Below are 16,399 nucleotides of genomic sequence, written 5' to 3'. Positions count from 1 at the left end.
AGTGAGGTGACAGTTGGTAATGAGGCCGATACTACAATTAATTAAGAAGATGTGTTTATACCATTTAGCCGTAAAACAAACCAGGGAGGGAAGTTAAATATCAACACAGTGAATAAGCTGCCTCCTCACCGATTTACTTTACCTCCGCGAGCAAATCCATTGATCCAGGGGATTCCACTGGAATAAATGCTGTTGTTTTGGTTCCCAACAAAGGCTGACTCTGGAATTTATTTATTTATTTATTTATTTTTCTCACTACGTGTGATCCATTAAATTCAGGTGGAGGTAGAAATGTGAGTCGATGTTTTAATAAATATCTCAGTGAAAACACCCTCCAGGAACATGACGGAGAAGGAGATATCAGACGAGCCAGACCTTAACAGGGCGAGGATGTCGTGACACTAAAAACAAGGGTCATTCGGAGTTAAATTTAATATTTTTTGGCTGCGAAATATAACCGGATATGCGATAAAAACATATCCCTCCTGCGCGGAGAATGTAATTCAATCAAATGCTGAGCATTCAACCAAGAGTTGTTATGTGAGTAGGATCTGCTGCTGCTCCACCGACAATGAGCAGGAGGTGGTGGCTACAGATACAGTAGCTTGGTTAGGTCAAAAATAATGAATTCACTTTATTATTATTTTTTTGTTAAAGTTTTGAAATTCATAAACAAGTTTTCAAAATCACATTTAGTATATCATGACAGTTGTGTTTTCAGTGCAGCCTATGTTTGCATAAGCCATTAATAATCTCCTGAGGTCCCGCGTCCTCATATGTGGACACTAGGTTTTAGGTTAGTGGCATCTTATTCTGCTTCATTTAAACTTTTATCCTCTCAACTAGACACTACTTGGTGTAAAAACATGTCAGTGGATTCATTCTGCAGCTGATCACAGGACAAAAGTGGACAAAGCATCAGATCTCACAGCTGAAACTTGTTTATTTATGTTTATTAACTTTTCTAGTTGAATATGACACGCGGACATAAATTCATAACAAGCTAAAACTTCGCTAATTAGCAAGTACTCGACTAAGAATGCTGGGACTTCATTATTTTAAATTCTGGTTTGCACAATGTTCGGACATGAAAATGAACAGTTTTTTATTTTGTTACATATCGGTGAATTTATTCTAATATTGAGGAAATACACACATATGAGGACATGATTTTTTTTTCCCAAAAAAACTACTTCCTGTTCAAACATGATGCTTAGTTTTTATAGTGCTTAGGTCCTGTTAATCCCAAATAAAATTAAAAATGCATAGCAAACAAAAGCTCAGGTCTCAGGAGGTTAAAAAAAGAAATGAAAAACTCCACATACTGTGTCCTTTTACTTTTGATACTTTCACCACATTTCAATATATTTTTTTTAGACTTTTACTCATAAATGTGTGAGTAAAACCCAGACTATATATATTATCTTGGTATTAATCCTTCACTTACATTACACGACTCTGAAGAATTCCTTTTAAAAACTTAACTTGCAGTTAGTGAAAAGAGTAGCCCTGTGTGTGTGTGCGCGCGCACGCGTGTGTGTACGTGTCATTTCATTTTTAGCTTCGGCACTGATAGATGGCCACGCTATCTGTCACTGCTCATGCAAATTGCCTTCTATTCAGCTGCTGTTCACTCCGGGCAAACTGCTGCTGTTGTTCTGGCACAAAACTTAAAAAATGGAGCGGCTCCTCTTCCATCAGCGGAAAGTTTATTAAATCAACTCTGTTTAATGAGGCACTGACGTAATTGAAAAGCTAAAATAAAGACGTATTCAAATTTTGTTCTTGGGGTCGCTCGTGTTTCCCGCTGATAAGATAAACCAGGTGTTTAGCGCGGCGTATGCGCAGTTTATCTCTGGTTGCCACAATGCGAACGCATGCAGGTCGGGTGGGTTATATGAGTGATTATGTTAGTGAATGGGCGTCTTAGTGTTTCTTAAACACAATGCCTCAGAATACACCCCGACCCTGAGAATGATTCAGAGTGTGATGAAGATGAATGAATGAAGTGTTTTAAAAAGTAAAATCAGCCTAATTATGAATCAATTTAATTGGCTAAACGTCCAACGAGGTCCCTGCCGGTGATCTGAAGTTAATTTAACCTTTGGTCCGAAGCGACGTGCGTGTCTCACATGCATACGTGTGTGTGAAGACGCGTCCACCCAAGAGGCAACTGGAAGCTCTCCGACACCAATTAACACAGTCACACCGCTCCCACCTTGTTGTCAGAAGACCAGCTGTGGATACGAAAATAGAGGCCGAGAAAATTAAGTGTTACCCTGACGGACAGATTGATAGATGGGGAAAGGTGAAGCAACGGAGGAGTGACAAATGAAAAGATAATGTGTGTGCGTGGTTAGAGGAGAGGGAGCGAGGGGCCCCTTGGGGAGATGATGGGAAAAATAGGGCTGTTTTATGTGGTGCTGTCACGGGCGGGGATGGATTGACCGTAACACGTTGTCAGTCAGGGTGTGCGGGGAAGTAAATGATGGCTTTCCTTTCCACAGTTTTCCGCAAACCTCTGAGTTGTACCGGGGCTAAAGTGCCTCTAGACTCCTTCCAAAAACGCCCCCTCTTGCCTCACGTGATGCCCAGGGACGGTTGCACGTATTAAAGAAAAGTTCTTCCTGTTTCCATTGAGCTGCTCTGATGTGCGTGATAGCTGTCAGTGTCTGGAGCCACTTACTGACTCCGGGGAACGTTACACCCACTCAGAATCACTAGATAATCACACATGATGATGGATAGCGGAGAAAGAGTTGCGTGTGTGCGGTGCCGTGAAACATGTGGACCATGTAATCGTTTGTCACTTTTAATTAAAAATAAATGTGGATTTGAAAAGAAAAGCATTTGATATCAGAGTATAAACTACACTTTGAGGGTTTCTTTGGACACTTTTCTCAGCGTTTGTGGTGGTGCAGGGTCTCCACAGTACCTCCATGCGTATCTCACAGTGCCATCTACTGGCAGCCTGACGCATCTGAGATTTCCACACATGCTGCATAAAAGTTTCAAGCACCAGCTACTTAGAGGGTTAATGGAGCAGCTGCCATAGGGAGCCTGAAAGCCACAGCTTGTACGCAGGTTTAATTATAATCAAAACTTAGCAGGCGAAATGAAAAAGAACCACAGGGCCAGAATCCACCGGAGGACTGTTAAAAGCAAGATGTCTCCGTTACACAATGTACCGTGTTTAATTATACCTACATGCGAGGAGCGGAGCAGGGTCGGCAAGTGCGCATTGCGCCTTTGTGAAGAAATGGTTCAGGTTCCGGCAGCGATTTACTGCTGCACCTCTAAACAGCTGGGGGACGAGCAAGCGACACATTCGGGGAAGAAGGTTCAAACCCAAAGCAGCGGAGTGCGTCTTAACGAGAAGATTTATTCAAGCTCCAAAAACACTGTTTCTACACACTGGGAGAAAAATAACTGGCGCTCCTGCAGCTCTTTTTAAAACACACAAAAAAGGAGGATCAATATTTAGCAGTGGGCTCTGGCTATTTGACAGAAAACAAAAGAAAAACTAAATGAATTCATATTTCTGAGTCATGCACCCATACTGGACCTTTAGTTACAGCTGCTTGTGGACTCAGGTGACCCTGACCCATCCTTCAGTTTTACTGCTATGGCCCTAAAGCAGGGGTGTCAAACATATGGTCCATGGGCCAAAACAGATCTGGCCCCTGAGATAATACACCTTTTAAATAAAATTTCCCCCATTCCTAATTTGTCCACTAGAGGTCGCGCTTTTTTCGTTAGTTGTGGACATGATACTGAGACCCAGAACTAACCAGCAGAGGGCAGCAATACACGGAAATAGCACTTATGGCCTTTTTTTTACAAAAAAAAGACCATTTAGGACGTAGGCAAAGTAAATTGAATGCTGTTCATGAACATTTTAGAGCTCATGCATCTTCCTTTTTGAAAACGCAGAGTTTTTGACGTTTCTATCACAAAAGTCAGAATCACCCTAAGTGGTCACCCACCTGCTGTTCTTAAGTAATCAAAGTTGGCACACAGTTAAAAAATATGAAGTTGTTGGGTTCGCCTGAAGGTTTTTCTTTTGGAAAAAATGTGTCGGGTTGTGTGAGCCGTGTTGGTTGAATCCTATAAATGACTTTTATCCATGAAATCAGACGAAAATTACATGTTGCATGCAGCGTTTAATAAAACACAACTGCTGTCCCATATACCACCCAGCAGAACATTAAAGGGTGAAAATGTTTTAGGTTGTGCATAAAAAGTCTTGTTAAAGGAAAGTTCAATGAATGTAAACATTTTCATTATGACCTTCTTGGCGCTAAAACAAAAGGAAGAAATGAGTTGTTGCCATTATTTATAGATTTTGACGTTACTGGTCCGACCCTCTTGATCTAAAATGAGATTGACAGTGTTGCCCTTGAGGCTGTGGGAGGACCTCCCATGATGCACTGAGCTCCTCTCTTCCACTGTCCATGCATGTCGTTACATTAACTCTCTCTGGTTTGTGCCTTTTCCCTCTCTCTGAACCTTCCTGCAGACCCACCAGCCTTCTCTCTCTCTACTCCCACCCAGGTGACACAGATGGCCGCCCTCGTTGAGTTTGCTGCAGCCATATTTGTTCTTCTTTTTATTTTATTTTTTAAGGTTTGTTTTGCTGCTCAAGGGGATATCATTGGATTCTTCAAGAATAACAACAACAGGTGTATGATGAAAGCCCTGAAATAAGGTACATTATGATTAAGTGTGAGAAATTGTACATAGAAATTGTAATTTATAGTCTAGTCTGGTGTTTTTCATTTTCAGTGCTTTCATTTTATTTCTCTTTGAAATGTCTGGGCTGAACGACAATAACGTGCAACAGATTGTTGTGGCTGTAAGGAATCAACTAACAAAGAGCATGTCATTTAAAGCACACACTGAAATAAAGCAGATTTATGTCGTTAAATTGTGCATTTAACAGTCTGCTGTATGTGTCTCGTTTTAGTCTGATATCTTGTGAGCGTAGTTCTTTTACTTCGCTGGTGTACATTTTGTCGGAGAATTTTGTGAAAGCTCTCCTGGCCATTTTGGTAAATTGATTAGTGGATTTAATGGGCGTGGGAAAGCTGGAGGCAGAAGACCTCACAGAATAATAAAGGCAGACGGACCACGAGAGTCTGGGAGCCACCTGGGCAGGTGAGAGGGAATCCTGAAAAGCCCACGGCTGCCCATCCACCCACACATTTCACACAGCCTGCAGGTACAACACCAGAGCTGAGCAGCTGCGAGTGACCGCGGGCTACGGCAGCTGTGAGCGAGCGCTGCTGGATCCTGTGTTTGTGAGTCCCTCAGGGGGGAAGGTGTCACATAGAGGGACGTGCAGTTCACAGCACGTGAAATCAGCCATGAAAATGTAGACACATCCTCGTCTTCTTATGCTGCTGTTGTATTCGGAAAATGGTCTTTATATACATCGATCAGGCGTAACATTATGACCACGTGGGACCCACAGATACTGGATCAGTTTGGGTTCTAGTTCATTTGGAGATCAGGTCAACACCTTGTCGGTAGCTGTTACCTTAGGCAGCAGCTATTCTCCCTGTGGTCCATAAAATAAAATACATATAATATAAAATAACACCACAATCATACTTCAAGTGACAGTCTTATCTTATACAGTTCTGAAGTAACAGTCTACATCATACTGAATAATGTACAAAAATAAAAAAACATTCACCAACTATAATCCACCATTACTACAATATATTTTGAGTTTTTTGATATTTTTCCTACACTTGATCACTCTAGCTCTGTACATCGCTGATTTCTACAATGCTTTACAATTTGTATGGAGTAAAATGAGCCAGTTTTAATATTGTCATGAGGAACAACAGAGCTCTACTGCACGTGGTCTTCAGAAATCTCTCACCCCTACGTCATGGAGTCAGTTTGTAATTAAAGGAAGAGGCCGAAGACGTTTAAACCGCAGACGAGCGGGGACAACTTCTCTGAGACATTTGCGGCAACTTTTCCGCTTAGCGAAAAAGTTTGCACCAACTATTTAGTTTTTATCCTCTGCTCTTACCTTGACTCTATGAAGTTAAATAGAAATAAAAACCCTTTTGCCACGGATAGTTCTGGCGTTGACCTGAGGGAAGAAGCCCATCAGATGCTGTGTGCTTAGCAGGACACGGTGATGCACCCTGGAGCGGCCGGCTTGAACCTGCCCTCAAAGATAACTTTTAGCAGCTGCTCTTTGTTACGACGCCCGGTGTCTCGATGGGGCGCAGGCTGACTGGGGAGTCTGAGCGCCCAGGTTCTGTTAGGGTCATTGTGACTCTCCTCGTGGCTGCTTTTCTGCAGAACAAACTGTGTTTACCTCGAGAGGTGGATGGAAAGGTTGACCCGTGTGCTGTGGGGAGAGTTTGTGAAGGTAAAAAAAACTGTTGACAGAACAACCCACACATGCTCAGAGGGAGAGGAAGTCTGGAGCCTGGAGCTGAGTGACTTCATTCATCTTGTGTGTGTGAGCTAAACTTCTCAGCCATGTATTTCTACATTTGCAGGACATTACTCCTCCAACTTTATACATTGTGATCACAATGTTCATCTCTGTTTATTAAAAGCCTGAAGAGAGTGGAATAATCAGTGACCGTACGTAAAGATGAAAAAGCTCTATGTAATGTCACTCATTAATGGATGTTTTTTGGTGACTCAACCCAACTTCCAGTTAACTCAGAAATGGTGCAAACATTGGTGGATGAGCGCATATGTGGAGCTGAGGCAGGCGTCTAACAAGCTCTGACGACGACCACCAGTCACTCAGCACAGTCACTCCTTTAATTATGAATAAATGTGAGCCTTTATATAGTTTACCAGGTGGAGATTGTCTGTAACTGGCCTGTTTAAAGTTGTCATGAATGGATAAATCAGCTACGGAGGCCAACAGTTTTTTTTTGTTTGTTTTTTTTGGATCAGCCAGTAAACATGTTTATTTCCATTGGGCATTTTAACACAGACCTCTATGGGGATTGGATCACTTTTGGAGGCAGCCTCAAGTGGCCATTTGATGAACTGCATTTTTTTAAACTTCATCTTTCAGGCCTTTATGTTGTAAACTCTGGGATGAAAACATTTACAGAAAAGTCCAAAAATAACAATATGTAAAGATATGAACACCTGTATTAATTGTATTAGTTTTAGTATTTTATTTGTCCTAGTGATGATATCTTTATGTATTTTTTATTCATTTTAGTAAACATACTGTGTCAACGGTTAGACCTACAACTAGTTTTCAATGATAGTCTCTCAACTTACTTATTTTTCTATTTGTTGCTCATTATTGCATCTGCTGTTGTGTTTGTATGTCTGGGTTTCATATAGAAATTGTTAGTGGTAGTAATAATTAGTGCTTTTTTAAATCAACCACAAGCTTTTCATGAATTCCATGCACTGTTCAACCTTTTTATCCTAAACGATCTTTAAAGGAACATCTAAACTGTATATTTATATAACTTTAAAACCACTGTTGTGTTTGGGTTGAAGCAGGAAAGACATTTTTTTTTATTCCAGTTATTATTAGAATATTAGTGTCGGTGTGACTGCATGTGTCTGTGAAGAGGAGAAGATGTGAACTCTGCCGTCTGCAGGAAAACACCCCAACCTCCAGATGAATTGTTCAAGTTGCATTGTGGGTAATCCCGGTGCCATGCTTTGATGATAAAGAGGAGAACACGTAATAAAAAAAAGAGGAGGCAGGCGTGAGTCAGACAGTGTCGTCAGGGTGCCTTTTAAACCAATTAGTTAGTTTTAAATCAACCAGAAGCTTTCTGCACAATCAATTTTAGCCTAACACATATATATATATTTTACAAACATTTATGAAACGCCGTTTGTCTCCTGAGCCGCGGCTGAAGCAGGAAGCCAGGAAACAGGAGAGGTTCATGTACGGGAGCGATATTTCACTCCTGACTGCTCTTTCCTTCCCTCTCCCCTCTCCTGTATATAGAACTATAATTACAGTGTCTCCTTTTTCTTATTAGCAGATAAGACTTCCATAATGGTTCCCTGGAGAGCCTGTCCAAACTTAATTAACACAGGCTAAACAGTCCCTTCTCTGTATCCGTCTTGCTCTCTGTATTTGTCTCTCTCCCCCTTTTATTAAGACAGCGGTGGTGGTGGCAGGGAGACGGAGACGGAGCCCACCGGTCACTGATAGGTACAAGAAAACCCTGCGCAGGAAAACAAAAGCTGGACTTGACGGGGGCTTGACTCAGGGTGGTGGGGGGGTTATAGCTGCAGCTGTTATGTGTGCTAATTTACTCATTGAACTGAACAATGTGTGTGTTTGTGTGAGCACGTGCGAGGATCTAATTTCACTGAGCATTGTAATCCCCCGAAATCATGTTCTGATCTCCGGCTGAGTAGCCCGCTCTTTTAATTCCCATTTGTTTGACTTAGAGAGATTAGCTATTAATTACTGACTAGAGAAACTAAACACACACACGCATGCACGCACGCACAAACACACAAATACCACCGCAGATAATGCAGCGTAGAGCCTTTAACTGGAGCTCATTACACCAGCCGTACAGTGAGGGCCAAAGGCGTGGAAAGCTGAGGCAGCATCGTCTAACAGGCGTCACACACACACAAACACACACACAGCTGCCGGCGGCCATAACTATTGGCAGAAAGATGCTGTTCTGGGCGAAATCTGGCAGCTTTTAGCTGACTGTAACATCAACCTTCCGCATGAGAGCGCAGGGGATTAGCGGCGGAGAGCCGCGCTGACCGAACGCCAAGGACAGGATGAAGAATATCACAAACAACAAGGCACCTGAGCGAGCACAAAGGCGGGCCCGCTTCGGAGTTTGCTCAGAGCCCATCAAAGCTTTTCAGAAAGCCTTTTACATCACGTCAGGCTTCGTCTCACTCTGTCTGAATGAGCCGGCCGAGCCCCCGACAACACAACTCAGACCTAAGCAACTTAAAGCTGCGTGATTTTATTTTTTATTTCATCTTAGTAATGGATTATGTGTGATTTAAAATCGTGAGAAACTTGTATAGAATTGGGGTTTAAGTGCGGTTTGCACCTCTGCGGGACAAAGATGAGAGTTATGCCGTTTATACTTGAATCTGAAACGATAGTCGCAATGTGTCTTTTTTGCCAGTCGGGTTAATTTGTGTTTGTTCTTCACTTTAAACGGTGGCGACTGAAACTTTTGTGCAGAAATTTTGAGTCATACAAACGTTTGCGTGTTGGTACCTCCTCAGTTAGCTTTTCCTCAACGTGTCCCATCTTCATTGCTCCAAAACAATCAGTTTTGAAAACTGTTGAGGTGGAGAAAAGTAGCCAGAAATCCTACAGCGGAAACATGCTAATGCTACTACCACGCGCACCAGTCGCAGTTCTTGCGGTCTGTGTAGTTACATTTCTGGGGAGATGCCTTGACCGAGTCAAGTCGATGGAGAACTGTAAACCATGCATGAGTGTCTTTTAGCTATTTGTTTTGGCTCCCCGGCCCAGACACCGGTCGCTAATCAAGCTAATCTCCGTTAACTGTGAATAGATCAGTCCAACATTTCTTCAGCCTGACCAGACATTCTGATAAGGATGAGACTCTAAATCAAAAGTTGTGTTTTAAAGAAAATAACCCTGCACATTTTGTTTTTATCTCATACCTGTCAAGTGGCATTCACTTGTGATGTGAAGTTTAAACTGCAGCTCCCCCACTTGAAAAGGCAACTTGCTCAGAAGATTAGACTGGAATTCACTCAATGACCAAGATTCAGACTTCTTTCTTTTCTTCCTTTCATTTTTGAAAATTGTCCAAAGCAAATTCAGGTGAAAAACCTTAAAATGCAAACAAATAAATGATCAAAAATGTACCCAAGAAACCATAATCAATCAACATCAAGATAAAGATTAAAGTAGATCAAAAAAAAAAAAAAAAATCAAATACTTAACCTCTAATCTACTGAAATTTAACCCCATAATAAGTAGAAAATACTAATATTTAAAGTACCCAAAAATGAATTAAATACATTTTAAAGCACTATTTAATGATGATTTCAACCTTACAAACCCTAGCAACTTTTAACTCTTGTTAATACACACAAATCATGTTTATCTTATTTACTAATTACTTTTAGCTTGAATACTTTTTAAATCCACATCATATTAAATATATACCATTTTATCTTGCATTTTAAACACATAATTCTCCACATTTTGACTTATATTTGGTCATTTCTCCACCACTCAACCCTAAGGCGAGGCTGCAAAGATGCAAAATAATCAAAAGCTCACCAGCTCCTTCTTCTATCTTTGCGAGTTTTAATCCTGCAATCTCCTTTTCCCAAGCACCAGTTCCTTCACACACTCCTCGCTCATCAATGCCCTGTGAGTGAGCGCCTCCAAACCATCCTGATTTCCAGATTGTCTCCACCTGGTGCACTTAATCAGCTGCCTCCTGGCTGGGAGACACACCCGATCCTGTTGCACCCAGCGAGAGGGGGCGGCCTTCAGCTCAACTCAACAATACCAAAAGTATATTATTATTGAAAGTAAGGAATAACTCGAACCTCTAAGAGGAGCTTTTAAAGGCCCACTTAAGACTGCACGTAGGAGCAAAAAGGAAAAGATAAAGATCTGATTTGGAGCCAATTGTTCAGAGTTGTGCAAGTGATTGAAAATATTTTGAAATACATATCATAAGCCGTAGAAAGATGTCAAAGCTGGTGTTATTGCTAATGTCAGAGAGTTTCAAGAAACTAGACACAATGAATTTTTTAAATGTGATGCATATAGACAAGTGACTGATTTCTCTTTTTTCTCTCAAGGGTATTCAGACAACAGGAATGATTTTCTCCAAAATGAAAATACAGCTGGTGCAACTGATTCCTGGAAACTATCTCCTAGTTTGTTATTTGCCGACTCAAATGCATGACACAAGCAGAGATGAAACAATGAAGCTCAGGCGAATGAAACGGGTCCAGACAAAAAAAAACAAAAAACAAAAACAAAAACAAGGTTGTCTGAAAGTCAAGGTATGAAGACGTCAGGGACAGAACGAATGCAAAACAAACAAACTGACACTCGGACTGAATGCACAAATACACAAGGGAGGCAACAGGAACAAGTGAGAACAATCTGGAGGAGGAGGGCAGAAGAGTTTTACTGTAAACTTCTCTAAGAAAAATAATCAATAGCTCCAGCCAGAGGAACAGAAAGCAGCAGTAGGTGGTCTGGTCTGGGAGTCCAGCCTCTGTCCTTTGCACTTTCTGACTTTTTGTTGTGTTGACTAAAAGTTCCAAGTCGTCTCAGGGTCAGAAATTCTTCTCTGCACATATTTTATTCATTAAAGACAAATGTGTTTTCCTTTAGTTTCTTTTGAATATGCCGTCCAACACACATATACAATATAATCAGATGAGTGCAGTGGACATAAAGACAGAGTTTCCTGAAGGCGGAGAGCAGTGTACCAGGCTGGTAGAGTGTGTGTCTGTCTCCCTCTAGTGGTCTAAAGTGGATCATGTCCATTATGAAGTTATTGCAGCTTGCAACTATTATAGTTGTCTTCCTGAGGGTTCCTGAGGCCCCCACACCGAGTCTCAACCCTTCTCATCCATCCTTTTAACTCTTCTCATCCACCCCCTTTGACTCTTCTTATCCATCCTTTTTGACTCTTCTCATCGACCCCTTTGACTCTTCTCATCCATCCTTTTTGACCTGTCTCATCCATCCTTTTTGACTCTTCTCATCCATCCTTTTTGACTCTTCTCATCCATCCTTTTTGACTCTTTTCATCCACCCCCATTGACTCTTCTCATCCATCCTTTTGGACTCTTCTCATCCATCCTTTTGGACTCTTCTCATCCACCCTTTTGACACTTCTCACCCACCCCCTTTCACCCTTCTCATCCACCCTCCTCTGACTCTGCTCATCCATCCTTTCTGACTCTTCTCATCCATCCTTTTTGACTCTGCTCATCCACCCCCTTTCACCCTTCTCATCCACCCTCCTCTGACTCTTCTCATCCATCCTTTTTGACTCTTCTCATCCAACCTCCTCTGACTCTTCTCATCCATCCTTTTGACTCTTCTCATCCACCCCCTTTGACACTTCTCATCCACCCCCTTTGATCCTTCTCATTCACCCTTTCTGACCCTTCTCATCCATTTCCTCATCCCTCCATCTACTCTCCTCGCGTCACATCTACCAATAACCCTCTTTCCTTCACTTTAGGTCGTGGTCTTGGTGAAGTGCAGCAGTTTCACCGGATTAAACAACACCACACCAGAGCCGAGAATTGTAATCCGTATTTATTGTTTAAATTCACCAAAAAGTTTTCTGCATAACTACATCCAACAGCATTCAAGGTTGTCGTCACCGCGACGTCAATCGACACCCCAGCGACGACAGCGTGACATCATCAGCGCCGCCGTGACGTCACAGCGTCACAGCGTGGCTCAAACGGCAGAAAAGAATGATTCCCGGAATCCGTCGTCAATAAAAGCATCTCGCCGCTACCCGTGTAAAGCACAAACATTGCACATCGACTTATAGCATAGCGTTTAGTCCCCTTCTTCACACTTTAAAAACCGAAACCCACCCGCCCCTCTCCTTTAACGCGGAGTCAAAACAAACGATGAGCGAATGAGCAACCACACGTGGGTTCTGTACAGTGAGGATGAATTGAAAGAAGATGGAAATGATGGTGAGGATTTAAAGCACCAGAAACAGAGAGCGGGTGCTCGTAATGTTCCAGGTCTCAAACCTTCCCTAAATATTCACTTTTAATTAACTTCTAATACTTATCATGCACAGGCCCAGATTCTCTCCTCGGGGACTCGGAGGAATCTTAAATAAATGCCTGAACTGGAAAACAGACGCACCGTTCTCTGCTACTTCCTGCACTCACCGACTTTGTTTATCAGACGGTGAATATTAAATGTTTCTTTTTGTTTTAGGAATTTGCATTTTAAGCTGTAAATGTGGAGACAGAGCAGTAGCTAGAAGTTCTGAGGTCAGGAGAAGAAATGCCCTCCAAAGCAGCTGCAAGACATCACCGTGATTGTGTTTACATCCACACTGATAAACTCATTTCACCGTTTCCGTTCAGATTCGGGACATTTGCTCGGAAGTGAAATCTGTTTATTTTGTGCAGGTGATGTTTACAGCACAAAACTGCAGTTAATGCATGGAAAAATACTGAAGAAACTGAAGATACTTGAGCTGGTCCTAAGCCGTTTTTGTGTGCATGTCTGTGTCAGGCTGCTGGGGATGGTGTCATTGCTTTGGGGTGGGGGTGCCTGGTCTGGTCTAGGTGGGTGGTACATGTCTGAGTACCATCCACATGAATGCCAGATCCAAAAAGACTGGTGATTGGTGCACGTGTTAATGACTGCTCAGCATCCTTCGAACAAGCCGATGTCAACCCCTGCCCTGCTTAGAGCCCCAAGTATCAGGTCTTATTTTATTAACATATTGCTGAAGACACGTTTACACAGGCTGAAACGCAGCAGAAACCGAGATAAGATGAGTACAAACATCCAGTTTCTTCCAGACTCCTCCAGCTGGCATTATTAGACTTCTCAAAACATGGATAAGGGCATGTCCTGGTTTCTGAAATCCAGACACGATATATAAACCAGACACTCCGAAAACCTTCCACGTCCATGTAAACACTTCCTTTGTGTTTTGCTGTAAAATACAGAGTGGTTTCTAGTTACGGTTCTGTCTACGAGTAAAAAAACGTCACCTTAAACTACTTAATAGCCTCTTTTTTTTTTTTTTTTTTTTTTTCCAATCTCCAATTGCATTTACACTTTCTGGCTTAACACTTTCCCAAAATACTGCATTTTTTTTTTTTTATACAAAAGTGCTCATTTTACAATCCTATCTTTACATTTTACATCTCTACTAGCTCTCTCCATTCTTAGCCTCTCCAATATATACTCTCATTTGGTTTCATTTGACACTGTATATATATGTATCGTAGCTGTTTTACGTCCACTTGGTGAAGTTAATATATGGCTATAATCTCCTTTAGTACCATCTAAATGATGAGGAGCCTTACATACAGTGTGCTCACACAATTCTCCACAATTCTCCTCAGTAAAAATGAGGGCGAATATATTTATAGGCCGCGACATTTCCCCCCGCACTCAAAGATTGCATTATCTCCTGTTATGGCTGTTAGATTTGTTCAAACATAAAGAATAGCGTAAATGCAGCGTTGCACCTACTTGCCTCAAGTCAAATCGAAATCCCTCCCTCTCTCTCTCTGCTTCTTTTGTCATGAAATGATTTATGCGTTTACGAGACGAGGTGATGGAATGTGTGCATCCTTACGGGGAGGGGGGGATAATAAAAAATAAAAAAAAAAGAAGGAGGAAAATGGCGTCAGAATAATGTCGAGCAAAGTTTCCCTCCCGCTACTACTTGCATAAATCTCTTCATTAAATCATCTGCTATATACAGTAATACATTTAATCGTTACATATGCGGCTCGTCTGAGCCTGGCGAGTCTCTTGAACAGTACTTCACCATAGTCCGGTGACCAAATATTAACCCCTCGTCATCGAGAACTAAGTAACCAAAAGTCAAAATTTCCTTATACAGTAGAATACAGTAGACACTTTTCAAGTAAAAGAACGTTTTTCTTTTTTTTTCATCTTCTAAGAATACTGGTGTGTTCACATAATTGTTAAGAGACCAGAGTCAAACCCGAGTGGAAATCACTGGCGATTGCAGCAGCTCGTCGTGTTCGTTAACATCCACAAAGCGCCGCATGTGAGCAGGATTCCAGATTCCAGGTTTGATTCAGGTCCTCCTAATGATTAGCAGACAAATAACTTCATAATCAGATGATCGACAGAACAGAGTGACTACTTCTTGTTTTCGTTGCTGATGAAGGAAAAAGGTAAAACTAAGTATTTCTTATTTTTCTCTTTTTAAAAAGGTACAGAAATGCCGTCATAGCCACAGACAACTAAGCCGCTGACTTCCCGGCATCGAAGGATGCCAGATATATTTTTTGCCTTGAAATAAGGTGAGTGAAAGAGGAGCACTCACTACATCTTCTTCTTCTCTTTTTTTTTGTATTGTACAACAATCCATTGATAATAATCAATGCACAAAAGTAAAAGACAAAAGCACACAAATATCCAAAAACTAAAATTGAGACAGCTCAAGACGAGTTTTTTTTTGTTTGTTTGTTTGTTTTTTTGTTTCCCTTACATTTTTTTTTCTTTACTTAAGTTTAAAATACACATATTAACCGGCTGTAGAAGGTTTACATAGGAATTTGGATTCATCAAAAAAAAAAAAAGAAAAAGAAAAAGAAAGAAAGAAAGAAAAGCACAGTTTTAAGTCAGTCCAGCTTTCCTGGCTTCGTGGTGGTGGACCCTTAGTCCAGGATGGTCCAGTCCAGACCAGACCAGTTCAGAGGAGGAGTAGACGACTGACTGGCCACGGCGGGGGCACTGCTGTACCGGGAACGCAGCGCTGCGAGCCATCGTTGTGCTGAACAGATGGCAGTTACTGTACGATGGTTGCTGGGTGGGGGGGGGGGGGCAGAGTCACGCTGCACTGTAGTTGAAGCCCAGCGCAGCTTCACGCAGCTCAGTTCAGTCCCGCAGTGTCTGGCTGTACAGCGGCAGAGAGGCAGTCTACATGGAGGCGGTGACCACCGGCGTGGGGCCTCCGAGGCCCGGGGCTCAGAATACAGACGGAGAGAGAGAATCATGGCGGGGCGTGTTGTGTTGGTAAGGAAGATTTGAGGAGCAGCTCCGAGGAGCCGCTTTGAAACACTTTGAGAGTATACAGGGAAGGACGGCGACGGGGCGGCGGAGAGAGGAGACGCAGAGGAGGACCGCCGCTGATGAAAGAATCGTACATGAGGAAGGTCGGGCTGGAGGTGAGGAATGGGTGGGGAGGGGGGGGTTCAGGGAGAGCAAAATCTTCTGCTCATCCAATAATACACCTGCAGAAAAAAAAAACAGTAGCCACACGTGAAAAACCTGCTTCCAATACGCATACACCGATCAGGTATAACATTATGACCACCTTCCTAATATTGTGATTGGTAAATGTTCACAATGTCAGTAATGTCTCGTGTCATTTGTTCAGTATAAACGCTTGGACGCACAGGACATGTGACATTGATAAACCAATCGTCAGTGTTGAACTCTGAAGAGAAAGAGATCCTGAAAGTCCAAAATAGATATAATGTTGCTCTTTCAAAGTATTTAACTGGTTCTGTTGGAGTGTCCAGATCATGGTGAATCCAAAAGTCCAGCTGAAGCAAAGGCAACTGGACTTTTTTGAAGACATTTCATCCAAGTACCTTCTCCAGTTCAAAGAGACTCATGTGTGGAGTCTGGGTTTAAACAGGAACACGGTTGGAGGAAAGTGTTTTGATCCTGATT

The 16,399-nt window shown here is 42.1% G+C and overlaps 1 protein-coding gene and 1 long non-coding RNA gene across 7 annotated transcripts in view; both read right to left on the bottom strand.

The window, feature by feature from the left end:
* Nucleotides 1-5,787: 5,787 nt before the first annotated feature.
* Nucleotides 5,788-10,497, bottom strand: LOC125015330. The gene is made up of 3 exons (XR_007113586.1): nt 10,274-10,497; nt 9,646-9,817; nt 5,788-6,373 (listed from the first exon to the last, which is right to left on the bottom strand). It is a non-coding gene; the product is annotated as an uncharacterized LOC125015330 (long non-coding RNA).
* A 1,779-nt stretch (nt 10,498-12,276) lies between these two features.
* kiaa1549la (KIAA1549-like a) overlaps nt 12,277-16,399 on the bottom strand; it is a 114,105-nt gene continuing 109,982 nt past the window's right edge. For all 6 annotated transcript variants that reach the window (XM_047596498.1, XM_047596497.1, XM_047596495.1 and 3 more), the window contains one exon: nt 12,277-15,954. The gene's annotated coding sequence lies outside the window, so the exon portion shown is untranslated. The remainder of the gene's footprint in view (nt 15,955-16,399) is intronic.

Source organism: Mugil cephalus, chromosome 10 (genome assembly GCF_022458985.1).
Source record: "Mugil cephalus isolate CIBA_MC_2020 chromosome 10, CIBA_Mcephalus_1.1, whole genome shotgun sequence".
Lineage (NCBI taxonomy): Eukaryota > Metazoa > Chordata > Actinopteri > Mugiliformes > Mugilidae > Mugil > Mugil cephalus.
Note: the sequence above shows the minus strand (reverse complement) of the source record. Positions and strands in the feature narration are given on the sequence as shown.